The following is a 15,899-nucleotide window of genomic DNA, read 5'->3' on the forward strand; positions in this document are numbered from 1 at the left end:
TTCCTGAAATAATTGCGATAAACAATATTGTCATTTTAAGACCACTTTATGCCTCTTAATATATAACCATATACACAATAAAACAGCACAATAATGCGAGTAGGCCTACACACGTTCAAATGACATTTATTTTTTTTTTTATTAAGAATATTTAGATACTGGAATCAGTGTCAAAAATAAAATATCCGTCTTGCGCATGTTTACATAGAAAAACAATGGAAAAACGTGTTCTCTATGAAGCTGTGAAAGTTCGCGCTGTCCGCTTATATTTGCACTGGAACAGTGGATTGCTGCTTTTAAAAACTGAGTGCATTTACCGTCTGTAGTTGTCAGAAAAACACTAGTACCTCGAATGACACCGCCTTTTCACCTGTCAATGTCCTCTCTGTGTATGAAGGAGCCCCGCTTTCGCCTCCAACATGGAGAGCTGATAATATGACAGAGGCAGCGCGATCGACAAAATGTTGGTGACGTTAATTTTTATGTAAACAATGGGCGATATATTGCGTCATCAAAAATGAGCAAGGTCCACAGAATCTGGCATTGAGTTAAAAAACACACAAACTCTCCATTTAAATATTCAAAACATCAAGGGGAGAATGACAAGTGAAAGCAGCTTTGCAGTGTTATGGGTTGCTTTTTGTGATCAGCCAAATGTGAGACCTCCTATGAATGATGTGTCAACCAGCCCCCTGACAAAACACCCCTATCATGAGCCTCTTTCGCACTGGATATTTCTAGGAACGAGCCGCCAGGGTGGTTCCCCGAGAACTAAATGTTCCCCTAGGGCCATTTTCCTGGTTGCGTTCGCACCGCAAGTAGGAATGCTGAAGTGACGTAAGCCACGCTTATGACTTTTATTTTGACGGCGCTGTGCTCCCATTCTCTGTCTTCATTTAGTTTAACAGTCCTGTCTAATACTTTATTAGATAGAACTGTTATACCAAGAAAGTAGACAGTATATGAGAAAGTAATAGCGTTTGCTGTGTGGTTGATGTACAGTGCCGCTAGCTGAGCAGAAATGCATTGTTTCGCTTGGTCCTCTTTAAGAGTTGCGTTGGATTTTCTCCTCAGCATAAAGGTTGAGAGGCCCATCTATCACTGTTTTCCATGTTAGTTTGTGGAGTAAATATATAGGCTATAATCTGTGTGTTTACAAGGCTTTTTAAAAGTGGCGGGTGCTGGTGTTTTGGGTCCGTTCGGCCAATCAGCGTATTCTAACGTCACTGGTAGTTCCTATAGCGCTGGTTTAAACCTGACTCTGAAGTAGGAGCTCAATTAGTCCCTCTAAAAGGCGTTGCTAGGAATAAAATCATTCTGTGGTGCGAACACGCCATTAGTTTTAGGAACTATGAAAAGGTTCCTCCGGTGCTAAAGCCCCTATAGACTGACTTTCTTTCCTTCTGCATGGCATCCGCTGTGAACATGCAACACATCCGTATAGAGAACGTCTCATTTCTTTGGAGAGTTTAGTGATGTAATGGGTTTAATCTAGTGGTCGACCGATATTGTTTTTTTTTTATTGCCGATATCTTAGAGAGCGGGATGGCCGATATTTGTGTGTGTGTGTATGTATATATATATATTAGGGCTGTCAGTTAAACGCGTTATTAACGGCGTTAACGCAAACCCATTTTAACGGCGTTAATTTTTTTATCGCACGATTAACGGTCTTTTTGGCCTAGCAAACTTTGTAGTTTTTTTTTCACATGCTTTTGCAACAGGACGGCATGCGGGCGTTTTGAAAACGCAAGCGGATCTACAAAACAACAGGCACGATGCACACACTTGTTTGGGCTTGCGAGCCGGATGCGCGAGCGTGAATCTCTCTGCTCGCGCGCGGAATATAATGTGCCGAGCACGAATCTCTCTGCTCGAGTCGCGCGCTCTCAGATACACGCTGCTCTTGTAAGAATTTTCTATGGGCTCGCTCAGAGAATATGCCTGCACTTAAAACGTGTTCAGTGCAATCGCGAATCTCTCCTCTTCCCCAGCTAACAATTTTAGGTTATAAGAACGTTTTCATAATGTTCCCATTAAGTTATAAAAACGTTATTTCTGAATGTTATAGGAACGTTCAAAACGTCCAGTTCTGAGTGGAGGACGAGCGCGAGACGCCGAAATGGATGCCAATAAGATTCTGAATGGAAAGTTTACTTTTAAAAAGTTGCCAAATGGTTCCATTGACAAGACCAAAGTGATCTGTGTGTTTTGTCGTTGTGAACTGATCATTAGGGATGGCCCGATACCATTTTTTTCAAACCGATACGAGTACGAGTATTTACATTTGTGTACTTGCCGATACCGAGTACCGATACCGATATTTCTACCGCAAAAGTAATAGGCTCCCAGAAAAGAAGACGACTATTTTAGAACACAGGTTAGAAGACTGTTTTTATTTTCTTCTCTGCTTGTTTTAACAAGTCTAAAAATAAATAAAAATTAGTAAAATAATAAATGTATTAACACACAAACCACTGTTAATTTAACATAAAAGCAAGCAGGCTACTGCGTGCATGGTCTGGCATGACTGAATGCGCGCAAAGTGCGCTCCCTTAATAAATCCTAAAAGCTGACAGTTCATCGCGATCTCACACATCTCTGTTATTATCAATGAAGCTGACTGCACAATCAATCTTTCATAATATCCACACTTTGTTTGTTATAATTAGAGGATTTGCCAGCATACAGAATTCAGCACTGAACAAAAAAGTCCGTTTTGAGCGGTGAGGGGAGTCTATCTTGAATGCTTGTGCTTGGCCATTGCGTTCCAGAAATCAACACATATGTCTGTGATTGGCTACATCGCTCAACGCTGTAACCATGTTATGAATAGAAACTCTGGCCTGTAAATCGTTTCTATTTTGTTGTAGTTGTTCGTGTTGCTTTTCTGCAAGAGATGAATAAAAATATTTTAGTTTTTATGTTTTATTCATAGATATTTCTAGTTTGCGGGAGTCCCGCGAATCGTTTTATTCTCCCGCACCCGCACACACAGAGTGAGTGCATTACCACCCGCGTGCGCGCTCGGCCATCAGATCTATGATGCGTCTTCAGATGTTTAATTAGATTGCTGGTGTTAAACGATGTACTTTCTTTCCCTCCTCTCGACACCTTAGCTGAACATAACTCACAGTCTGCCTTGCTGTTGTCATCATCCCTTATCTTGAAATGAGCCCAAACCGCCGACATTATACTTTCCTATGCCTCAGTTCACCTCGACAAAGCACTCGCGACGGCCAGTTTCGTTTTGCAAAATGTACGTGGTATCGGTGCGTGGTATCGGCAAATTTTTACGAGTACGAGTATATTAGGACAGTATCGGCCCGATCCCCGATGCCAGTATCGGTATCGGGCCATCCCTACTGATCATCATCGCAGCACGTCTAGTCTGAATACCACTTGATGATGGCCAGCACACACACACACAGCTGATGTGAATTCTCCGCCCCCTCGTCAATATCAGGACTTTGTCAGTATTTCTTTCACCCTTTTATTGATGGACAGTGTTACATTGTGAGAGAGATTATTTGCTCCAAGTGATAATGTTTTAGTCTGAAATTGAACAGTATATGCCAATATTGTTTTCAATGAAAAACATTTGCACAAAGCAAGCCGATCCACTTTTCCATGTTGATAAGAGCATTAAAATGAGAACAAATTATGGGACAAAAAGAAATCAAGAGACATTTAGAATAGATAAAAATGTGCGATTAAATGCGATTATTCGCGAGTTAACTATTGACATTAATGCGATTAATCGTGATTAAATATTTTAATCGTTTGACAGCACTAATATATATATATATATATATATATATATATATTCATATTTATATTTATTTTAATCAATATTTAATAAATTAGAAAAGAAATCTTTAAAATAAATATTTTTCACAAATAAAGTAATTATTTAAATATATATGAATATGTGAATAAAAAGCAAGTAAACACTGTAACGGGGACCACTCAGTAATCTGGTATTTTCGTGCGCACTGATAATCATATTTTTTCAAATATAGACAAGGTAACGCTAATTTTACATGAAAATGGATAGCACAGCATATTTTAAAATGAAGGATTGAAAGTTTTTCGATCGCGTCTCCTGTGAAGCTGATCTTTTGTTCGCATTCACTCACTTCGCACGGACCGACCGGCACTCGCAGTAACACGTTTATGCCGGCTACAAATGCACACTTCACAAGGTATCACAGCTGGATTCGATTAAATCTGCAAGGTTTGTGAAATTAAATGTTTATTAGATATTCAGAGATTTGTTTAAATGATGTAGATGCGCATTTGCTGAATGTTGACGGTAAATGAGAAAGTATTTTAGTAGTTTACCAGTTCTGTCTAACAAAGTATTAGATATGACTGACCGGGGTCGTAAACTAATTAAGGTGCTGTCATTCTCTTCTCAGGCGCTGCCCGTCAAAATAAAAGTCCCGCTTCCAACACATCGGCCAATCAGAAAAAATGATCGGCCAATGCAGATATTTAAAAAATGCCAAATATCGGCCGATATATTGGCCTTGGCGATATATTGGTCGACCAGTAGTTTAATTGACAGACTTTAGTATAACTAACACACAGGGACGGTAACCTCTGTACCTTTCATACTCATAGGCTGTGTGACTGTAGATCGCCCTCAGCCAGCATAAAGTGCACAGAGATAGCAGGGCAGAGGTCAGGCTAGGGGATAAACACAAACAGCATTAGACGTGTCTTAACGTACACATGACTCTAGGTCAGTGTTTTCTGCTTGGTTGTAACTTTACGGTGATCTTGTAGAGTGTATTTGAGTGATCTTGTTGGCTGGAACTCCTCTGTGTGTGTGTGTGTGCAGGTCTGGTTGTTTTCCCTCCTTGCAGTTTTTGTTGCCATAGCAACTCCATCATTGGCCTCATTTAGGATGTGACCTCTGCTCTGAATGAGGGGAGCAGGAGTGAATGGATGGGAGAAGAGAAACAGAAATTTCCTTGTATCTGTGTTTCTTTCTTTCTTTCTGTATTGCATTGTACATCAGAAATGCCAAGTTATCCCGTATTTGATGATGGTTACAAATCTGTGTGTGGGAGGTTGTGGTTGTAACAGTGCTATTTTAGTATCACTGAGACACTATTACAGTTTTTGTTTTATTTCTATTATTATTATGTTTTAATATTTTGTTCTCCGGTTTGGTAGTGTCTTTGTCATTTTTATCAGTTATTGTTTTTTTTTATGTAGTTTTTGTTAGTGCTAAGCATATTGGAAACCTGTTGCGATATTTTGTTTTTCAACGATATGTATTCTGATATAAATGTTCAGGAATTTTCACCAGATGACAATCTGTATTGGGAAAGAGTGAATTATTCTAGTGTGAGGGGTGATTTTCTTGAGGAGTGCACAAGAACACAGCTGAAACATTACTTTTTTTTTACTCTGAAGATGTTTTAAACAGCAAAATCCTTTTAGGGCTGAATTATTTAGGAAAAGCTCCACTGATAAAAATATTTCTTTAAGTTATAAATAAAACAATGGTAATTGGAAAATGCTGTATAAGAAAAAACGATATCAGTCTTCAGAGATGCACACTGATATGAAGATTTTGGCCGATACAGATAATTCTTTATATTTGGAAGCCGATAACCGATATGTTGGCTGATAAATCCACATTTTATGTACTTTTTGAGAGCCTGATTACAAAAACAAGTCTCACCATTAAATTTCATGTCCCATGGCGCAAACAAGTCACTGGACATTGGACAACATTCCTTGTGTTTAAAGAATCGAAATGCATGTGCCATAGATGAAATAAATAGCCTCTGCACCGACAATAATGAAATACTTTTGATTAAACCATATTGTTGATGAAAATAATATGAGAGAAATAAAGGTGCTGCTAGTTATTAATAATGCAATTGTTTTGCAAAAGAAACATCTAAAATTAATATTTCTGTTTCAAATGACAGCATTGCTGTTTGAGCTGCGTGCGCTGAAGCTGAAGAGCTGAATAAACACCGGGAAACTGAAGCACTTTGATAGCGGGTTAATAAACTCAACAAAACCTATATGAGATTAATCAGATATTTATACAGCATAAATATAATATTACAACTTATATCTGTGCAAAATGATGCGAATGCACAAGTGATCTTGAACTAGGTTATGTGCTAGTCAGAATGTGTAACTCCTGTTGTGGATGCAGGACTCTTCCCGTACCAGCGCGCTGAAACACTGCAACTAAACCCAAAAAATTCACAACGTTTCTAAAAAGAAATTTACAGTACTATTCTCTTTACAATGGTACTATGTAATATGACAGTCCCAATCATGGTTATTAACGTTGTGCATTGCTGTTTGAGCTGCATGCGCTGAAGGTGATCACCGGTAAACTGAAGTGCTTTGCTACCGCGTTAACTTAACCTAACGCATTCTATATGACACATCAAACATATATATATATTAGGGATGGGCATATTAAAAAAATATTGCATTTGAATATTCAGGCTCATAAAAATCGAATATTCGTTTATTTAAATGGGGTTTAACGAAAAAGACGTTATTTAACTTAAATATTTAATTTAAAAGTTTTTGTCACCATATCTGAGCAATCTTACGATTAGGCAATATACACAAGCTTACAATATATGTTAGTTTTGTTTTAGTTGAAAACATTAAACAGTTGGCCTATGTGTAAACAAAAAATATAAAGGACAAAAGCATTTAAGCTCAAGCAGTGCGAACGGGAAAAAAACGGCTAATAAAGCAGACTGCTCCAGTTATCGTACAGAACGTACACACACACTCGAGTCAGTATATGATTATCGTGTTTATATTGTTTCACATTTATGTTGAGAAACAATAATATCCACATGCAGGGGCGCCGCCAGCAATTAATTCCCGAGTGAGAAAACGCGCTGCGCTGACAGACGCTTCAGAGACACAAAGATATCGGTGTTCTCAATCTCAGTTTCTAACAGCACTTTGCGTTGTCTGTTCTTAAACCGGTCTCCCTCAACGAAACCTAAAGAAAGTATATGTCTCAAAATCATTTTGCTGTTAGATAAGTTGTCATCTCGGATCACGCGGGGTCCAGCTGCGCTTTCCTGCAGTCGTGAATGGACAACAGCTGTCTTTATTCATTCGATTGTTTGGATTTCATGTGATTTCTCATTGTGGTGATGATATTATAACTCAGATTCAATCATTAATTTGATCAAAAGTAAGTCCATTTTGTAAGATCATTTAGTCAAGATCATTTTTAGGGATGCACGATGATATCGGGACAACATCGGTATCGGCCGATAAAAGCTTAAAATGACCATCATCGGCATCGGCCGATATGAATATTTCTGCCGATGAGTCTTGCCGATAGGGTGGCGTGTTTCCTATGCGCACGTGACGACCGCGAACGAAGCATGAGCGCCAGCAACTTAAACTTCCAACTAGGGGTGTGCGTCTCACGGTTTTTGATCGTGGACGATTAAAATGTCTCCACGATCTGCTTTTGAAGAAAAATCATAGTATCGTGAATTCTATCAGTTCAATTCTGGCGCCTTCATCTCAACATACTGTACAACGCGACGTACATTCACATCACATCACATGTAAACGCAGAGGTAGAGTTACACTCACGGGACACCGCAATTCACAAAAGTTCATTATTTGCATGTGCGTCAAAGTCTGGCTAGGTAAACATGTCATTCACGTGCTGATGCGCTGTTCTAACATCTGCTTTTCTGAGCGCGATACACCCGACGCTCACAGGAACTAAAAGCCTGTCACAGAGTCTGCATACTGGACTAATCTTTCGAGTCTTATTGCGCTGATACTGTCAAATACACACAAGGTTTACATAAACAAAGTTGGTTATGTCTAAAGTGAAAGCAAACAGAGAAAATCTGCTTGTCAAATGCGTGTATATTAGATGCGTCGCGTGCAGCTCTTAAAGAGACAGTATAATATGCTGCCGCTGGTCCTTAAAGAGCTCGCACCCAGAAATAAAATTCTGTCATTATTTAGTCACTCTAATGTTGTTCCAAACCTGTATTCATTTCTTTCTTGTGCTTAAATATACTATGGAAGTCACTGGAGTACAGCAACTGTTTGGTTAGCCACATTCTTCCAAACAACTTTTATTTTCAACAGAAGAAAGAAACTTGAGAGAGTAAATGATGACAATTTAAATTTTTGGGAGAACTATCCCTTTAATGTTAATAAAACAACAAAACACAGAGGAAATAACTCACTGCTCTTGACTGAGAACTTTAATAGAAGCTTTAATAAGTTTTTTTGCACTTAAAAATACAAATATATCGGTATCGGCACCGGGCAAAATTAGTTTGAAAATATCGGCATATCGAATATCGGCCAAAATCCTATATCGTGCATCCCTAATCATTTTCATGTAATTCCAAACTTCGCGAGGCAGGCGACAACATTACGTGATCAAATACAAGCAACTTGTTAACACGCTCCACCTGGCCACCCAGTGCATTTCACGAGTTTACATGTTAATGAAATCAGATGTAATATTATAATGCGTATTTGGCTTGCTGTCCGGGGGGAGGGCTCCGAGCTCAGAATTCGGCCCGACCCCAGAGTACTCCCCCCATAACCTTAGAGATCATGGGTAACTATGAGCGGACCCAGCCAAATGTGGGGTGAAGGGGTGGTGGTGGGATGCTGAGAAATTAGTCATGAGACAGGAGGTAAGGGAAGGCTTTATTTATACTGGCTTCTTCTTGCACTGATTGGATGATTACCTGAACATGCTCCTCCCGAACTTTGTTTACATAAAACTTCATTTAATTAACGGCGAGTTAGTGCTTGGGACGCCACATCTTTGAATGTACAGGTCCTTCTCAAAAAATTAGCATATTGTGATAAAGTTCATTATTTTCCATAATGTAATGATAAAAATTAAACTTTCATATATTTTAAAATCATTGCACACCAACTGAAATATTTCAGGTCTTTTATTGTTTTAATACTGATGATTTTGGCATACAGCTCATGAAAACCCAAAATTCCTGTCTCAAAAAATTAGCATATCATGAAAAGGGTCTCTAAAAGAGCTATTAACCTAATCATCTGAATCAACTAATTAACTCTAAACACCTGCAAAAGATTCCTGAGGCTTTTAAAAACTCCCAGCCTGTTTCATTACTCAAAACCGCAATCATGGGTAAGACTGCCGACCTGACTGCTGTCCAGAAGGCCATCATTGACACCCTCAAGCAAGAGGGTAAGACACAGAAAGAAATTTCTGAACAAATAGGCTGTTCCCAGAGTGCTGTATCAAGGCACCTCAGTGGGAAGGAAAAAGTGTGGCAAAAAACGCTGCACAACGAGAAGAGGTGACCGGACCCTGAGGAAGATTGTGGAGAAGGACCGATTCCAGACCTTGGGGGATCTGCGGAAGCAGTGGACTGAGTCTGGAGTAGAAACATCCAGAGCCACCGTGCACAGGCGTGTGCAGGAAATGGGCTACAGGTGCCGCATTCCCCAGGTCAAGCCACTTTTGAACCAGAAACAGCGGCAGAAGCGCCTGACTTGGGGTACAGAGAAGCAGCACTGGACTGTTGCTCAGTTTTGCATGTCATTCGGAAATCAAGGTGCCAGAGTCTGGAGGAAGACTGGGGAGAAGGAAATGCCAAAATGCCTGAAGTCCAGTGTCAAGTACTCACAGTCAGTGATGGTCTGGGGTGCCATGTCAGCTGCTGGTGTTGGTGCACTGTGTTTTATCAAGGGCAGGGTCAATGCAGCTAGCTATCAGGAGATTTTGGAGCACTTCATGCTTCCATCTGCTGAAAAGCTTTATGGAGATGAAGATTTCATTTTTCAGCACGACCTGGCACCTGCTCACAGTGCCAAAACCACTGGTAAATGGTTTACTGACCATGGTATTACTGTGCTCAATTAGCCTGCCAGCTCTCCTGACCTGAACCCCATAGAGAATCTGTGGGATATTGTGAAGAGAAAGTTGAGAGACGCAAGACCCAACACTCTGGATGAGCTTAAGGCCGCTATCGAAGCATCCTGGGCCTCCATAACACCTCAGCAGTGCCACAGGCTGATTGCCTCCATGCCACGCCGCATTGAAGCAGTCATTTCTGCAAAAGGATTCCCGACCAAGTATTGACTATTGAGTGCATAACTGAACATAATTATTTGAAGTTTGACTTTTTTTTTTTGTATTAAAAACACTTCTTTTATTGGTCGGATGAAATATGCTAATTTTTTGAGACAGGAATTTGGGGTTTTCATGAGCTGTATGCCAAAATCATCAGTATTAAAACAATAAAAGACCTGAAATATTTCAGTTGGTGTGCAATGAATCTAAAATATATGAAAGTTTAATTTGTATCATTACATTATGGAAAAATAATTAACTTTATCACAATATGCTAATTTTTTGAGAAGGACCTGTACTATCAGAGCAAAAGGTGTCTTTCCTAATGAGTGATTTAAATTTCATTTCTAAAAGCTGCAGCCGGTTTGATCGTGCGTATGAGTGGATGAAGAAAGAGTGCTTACTGTGTGAGTGTGTTGCTGTTAAATGTGTGAAGACTTCAAACAAGTCACTCATCTCTGTCTGTCTCTCTCTGTCTGTCTACAGTAGTGGCCCTCGTACCGTGTGATCAGCGTAGCCCGCGTCTGAGCTGGTGACTTCTCTCTGGACCGCGTGAAGGCAGCTCTTCTGCTGAGTGCTCTCGGAGAAGATGTGTGCGCTCAGATAAGAGACTCTTCGAACGAGAGACGAAAAATGTGAGTCAAGAACCTGACAGCTTCTTCCATTCAGTCCCGTCATAATTCCTGCCGGGTGATAAAAGCTTAATCTCCAAATAATGTCGGCCAAATAGGCTAACAGCTTTATAAAATGTGGGGTTTGTGTACGTTAGATCATGATCACGTCTCTGTAGTCTGAATGCTTTTATTACATTTTCACAGCAAAAATATTTACTTTGAGAGGCAGTACTACAAAACATGGTGATTTGGTGTCTCACAGGGTTAAAGGATTAGTTCACTTTAAAAAAAACTTTTGCTGATAATTTACTCACCCCCATGTCATCCAAGATGTCCATGTCTTTCTTTCTTCAGTCGAAAAGAAATTAAGGTTTTTGATGAAAACATTCCAGGATTTTTCTCCATATAATGGACTTCAATGGTAGCCAAACGGTTCAAGGTCCAAAAGACAGTTTCAGTGCAACCTGCAAACTGTTCAAAGGGCTTTAAACGATTCCAGACGATGAATAAGGGTCTTATCAAGCGAAACAATCGCTCATTTAAAAAAAAAATAACAACGTTTAAGTTTTATAAGCTCACATGCTCGCCTTTCTCTGTTCTGTGTAACTCTCCTGTTCGAACTCGTTCATCAAAATGAACAAATCTTTTTCCGAGTCAATTCGTTCATTTCGGTCGTTAAATGAATCAAATGACTCGAAAAAAGATTTGTTCATTTTGATGAACGAGTTCGAACAGGAGAGTCACACATAACAGAGCAAGGCGGGCATGTGAGCTTATAAAACTTAAACGTTGTTATTTATTTTTTAAATGAGCGATCGTTTCGCTTGATAAGACCCTTATTCATCGTCTGGTGTCGTTTAAAGCCCTTTGAACAGTTTGCACTGAAACTGTCTTTTGGACCTTGGACCGTTTGGTGCCCAGTAAAGTGCATTATATGGAGAAAAATCCTGGAATGTTTTCATCAAAAACCTTAATTTCTTTACGACTGAAGAAAGAAAGACATGGACAACTTGGATGACATGGGGGTGAGTAAATTATCAGCAAAAGTTTTTTTAAAAGTGAACTACTCCTTTAACACCACGCCACAACAAAAATGTAATGTATTAAAACAGTTAGGGCTGGCTAAAAAATATAGATTTCTCGATTTTAACCGATTCTCATTTTTACGAACCGATATCGATTCTTAAATCCCAAGAATCGATTAGTCATCCTGTTTTCAGTTGATGAATGAATGGAACGTTGTAGCGCGCATCCCATCCAATAAATCGCAATAATCTGTGTGCTTTGTTACTTTTGATATGAAACAAAGTCTCAGATTTCAAATTGCAATTTTCTTACGAAATTCAAAAACATAAATACTGTTTTGGCGCTGTGGGGTGAGATCGCTCTGGCTCAGCTCAGCTCTTCCGCCTTAATAATACCAGTTACAGCGCAAAATACACATGAATGAGCGTCTGAAAGTGTGTTAAAAGATAGAGTACAACTTTTCGAAATCCGTATCATGTCACATGGAATCGCTCAATCAGTGTTTAGAAAGACGTCAGTAAAACAGCGTCATGTAACGTCACGTTTACCTCAGAAAAACCATATCCAGTGACCATAAACTCGTTAGTCAGCTATATGGGATATTGCAGAACATACATGGAGTTGGATCTTCACCTTTCAGCAGAAATGACTTGAATGTTGATTCAGTAGCAGTCACAAACAAATGAGATGTTATGTCTTGGTGTGATGACAGCAGAATAAATGCATGCACAAAATATAATAATAAAAACAAATCTCTTAATTCATGCTGTAAACTATGGGAGTCAGTTGTAGCCTATAGGCTTCATTAGCCTACTATAATATTAAAGGTAAAAATGATCTGATTTGTATACAAACACTTAAATTACACTTTTATTTATTTTTATAATAATAAAGTTATATGAAATATAAACATTTAAATGGTGGCTGTCATAAAAACTTGCCATATTTATTCAAACATGCATTAAATATCGAAGAACATTAAAAATTATAATGAATATGTAATATGATGCATATATGTAGCAAAATGCTCGTCTCTAGAGTTAATTTATCTAGCTGACTAACGAGCTTATGGTCACTGGATATGGTTTTTCTGAGGTAAACGTGACGTTACTGACGTCTTTCCACGGTTGAAACACTGATAGAGCGATTCCATGTGACATGATACGGATTTCGATAAGTTGTACACACACTTTCAGATGCTCATTCATGTGTATTTCGCGCTGTAACTGGTATTATTAAGGCGGAAGAGGAGATCATACGCTGCTGCTTCTCTTGAGCTGAGCCAGAGCGATCTCACGCCACAGCGCCAAAATACTATTTATGTTTTTGAATTTCATAAGAAAATGGATGTAATTTGAAATCCGAGACTGTTTCATATCAATAGTAACAAAGCACAAAGATTATTGCAATTTATTGGATGGGATGCGCGCTACAACGTTCCACTCATTCATAGCGCTGCTCGATTATGGAAAAAATCATAATCACGATTATTTTGGTCAGTATTGAAATCACGATTATGTAACAAGATTATTTCACATGACTTTGGGAGACGTGTTGCATTTATTAAAACGGATTTATTTTGACAATTCTTAAAAAAATCGAAATTTGAACATTTATTGTACTTTAACTATTAAAATAAATAATATAACAGATAATCAATAAGTATTAATAATTCCCGCACTTATAATGTGGGAAATTCCCCTGCAAATATTGATTCACTTTAGCATGTAGATTATACGAGTAGCCTAAATTAATTAATCCACACAGATTATAAAATCAAATCAATCACTTTAAAACTTTTCTCCAAGACGCAATTTCCCAAACCGCGCGAGTGTTCAGCGGTGCTGCGTCTTCTCTCTCTCCGTCTCTCAAAATGGGTTGGACAAGGCAAGCGTCGAAACTACATTCTCGCGTTTAGGAGTCGGGACATGACTTCTTTTCACAAGTCTTATCAGTTTAAACATTCAAGCTGAGAGAGTTTATGGCATCGGGAGGGGCGGATTTTGTCGCGTCATTCAGAAAACAAGACCAAATAATAGTGTCCTTGCAAAACAGAAATGGCAAAATAATCGTTTTTACTCGATTGTACTATTTTGGTGATCAGTGGGAGCCGAAATCGAAATTCAATTAATTGCACAGCCCTTCAATCATCAACTAATCGATTCTTAGGATTTAAGAATCGATATCATTCATAAAAATGAGAATCGATTAAAATCGAGAGATCTATATTTTTTACCCAGCCCTATATATATATATATATCTAAAAATAATTATAATTTATTTTTGGTATTTATGCAAGTCTTGTATGTGTTGTAGCTGTTGACGTACCAAACTAGTACGGGAAGTTCTACTGTATTTTTAGAACAATACATTTTCTTATATAATATCAAGAAACTTTTCCCAAAGCTTTCGTGTTTCTGGCTGTGTCTCGCTCCTGCCCCGCTGCGCATCTTTCTGAGGAATCCCAACTTTAGAAACGAGTAGCAGAAGTCTATTTTTAACCGTGTCCCTGATCTTTTCAGACTGATCTTAATCATTTGTGTTGCGCATTTCAGCATGGATCTTTTTTGATGGGTCTTCTTACAATTACTTTAAAAATAGGCTATTTTAGAAGTTTAAAACTGTACTTTTAAATGACAGTGAATTTGCGGGTTGGGGAAAATGCTCATCGCTGACAGTTTAAATCTTAAGGATCAGAGAGAGGGTGCAAGATGTTTGTAAAAAAAAAAAAAAAAACTTAACGTAAGTGGGGAAAAAAAAGGAATGATGAATTTAAAAGCTACAGTGTGTTAGGAGGCCCAACACTTGAAGATCAATCTTTAAAACATCACAATTTGTGCTCGTCAGACTCTTAATTTAGGACAGAAGAGAATAAATCTCTGTATAATCAGTGTATAATATGGATCAGTGGTATGTTTGTTTAATGCACAGCTTCAGGACCTTTACCGCTGAACTGTTTCCATCTTTGCTAAAAATCCTTTGATCCCCCTCTTGTTTGGGAGGGTTTAGTCTGTTTGGTTTGTGTATCCTCAGTTAACTAAAGTGCACTTTTAAATTGTATGGCAAATAAAAACAGTGTAGTTCCCAGTACAATATAGTAATCATGCTCATTCTGTTATTATCTTAGGCTGATGATCTCTAGGTTAATGCCCAGTGAAAGTGCACCGAAAACTTAAACTATTGTGTCTGTTGTGTGAACGTTGATGTAATGGGAACTTGTGCTCTGGATGTGTGTGTCATAAAACATACACTACCTTTCAAAAGTTAGAGGTCAGTAAGATACATATATATATATATATACATATAAATACATACACATATGTGTGTGTGTATATATATGAAGAGTTTGGTTCCAAAACGCGATAAACGCCATTTAAAAAAAAAAGTTACTGCAAAAATCAGTATTGTATCTGGTTGGTATTGAAAAGTCAATGTTTAATTTTAAGTAAAATGCGATATCCGCCGTGTTATTCTGTCATGTTTTCTCCCTTTCTTTCCAAACCGCGACAAACGCCAGTCTCCCTTCTCTGCAGAATGCGATATATCCGCTCTCAACCAATCACAACGCACCATTCCACGCAATGTAAACAGTAACGGCAGAGCCTTAAATACACCCGGCTTCCTAGTTTTTCTTGTCTATTTTGTACTTTTCGATCAACAAACAAACAAAAAATGAATCATTTTGACGGCATTGATGAACCTGTGGTTGTTTCTGCGGTGGGTAAGAAACGTAAGGCATCGAAATCGAATCATTTACGTGAGGAGATTAAGAAGATGAGGCACTCGGGAGGAGGAAAAATGTTTTCAATCTTCTTTACAGTTCTTAATAAAAATATTATACTAATAAACTTGCGTTGTTGTGTATTTTCAACAGTTTCAATATGAAAAAAAAAAACTTTTATATTGATTCAATGGATTAATTGCATTTTGATTTAAAAAAAAAATGGATTTATTGCATTTTGGGGGGAAAATAATCGCGTTTTTATAATAAATCTTTGAAAATCAAAACCAGGATTTTTTTTTTTTTTTTTTATGACCTACAAATGCTAAAATAACACATTTTTACTCAAATTAATCTAAATGGGTTTATTGCGTTTTGGAACCAAACTCTTCATATATGTGTATATATATATACATACATA

General features: G+C 38.2%; 1 protein-coding gene across 1 annotated transcript in view; it reads left to right on the forward strand.

Annotated features, from left to right (window-relative positions):
* The window catches only part of brd4 (bromodomain containing 4), a 69,754-nt gene that overhangs the window by 5,281 nt on the left and 48,574 nt on the right, over positions 1 to 15,899 (forward strand). Inside the window, exon 2 of the mRNA XM_056252149.1 lies at positions 10,604 to 10,752. The gene's annotated coding sequence lies outside the window, so the exon portion shown is untranslated. The remainder of the gene's footprint in view (positions 1 to 10,603; positions 10,753 to 15,899) is intronic.

Source organism: Rhinichthys klamathensis, unplaced genomic scaffold (assembly GCF_029890125.1).
Source record: "Rhinichthys klamathensis goyatoka isolate OS25496 unplaced genomic scaffold, OSU_Roscu_1.1 h1tg000004l_1, whole genome shotgun sequence".
In the NCBI taxonomy this organism is placed as follows: Eukaryota; Metazoa; Chordata; class Actinopteri; order Cypriniformes; family Leuciscidae; genus Rhinichthys; species Rhinichthys klamathensis.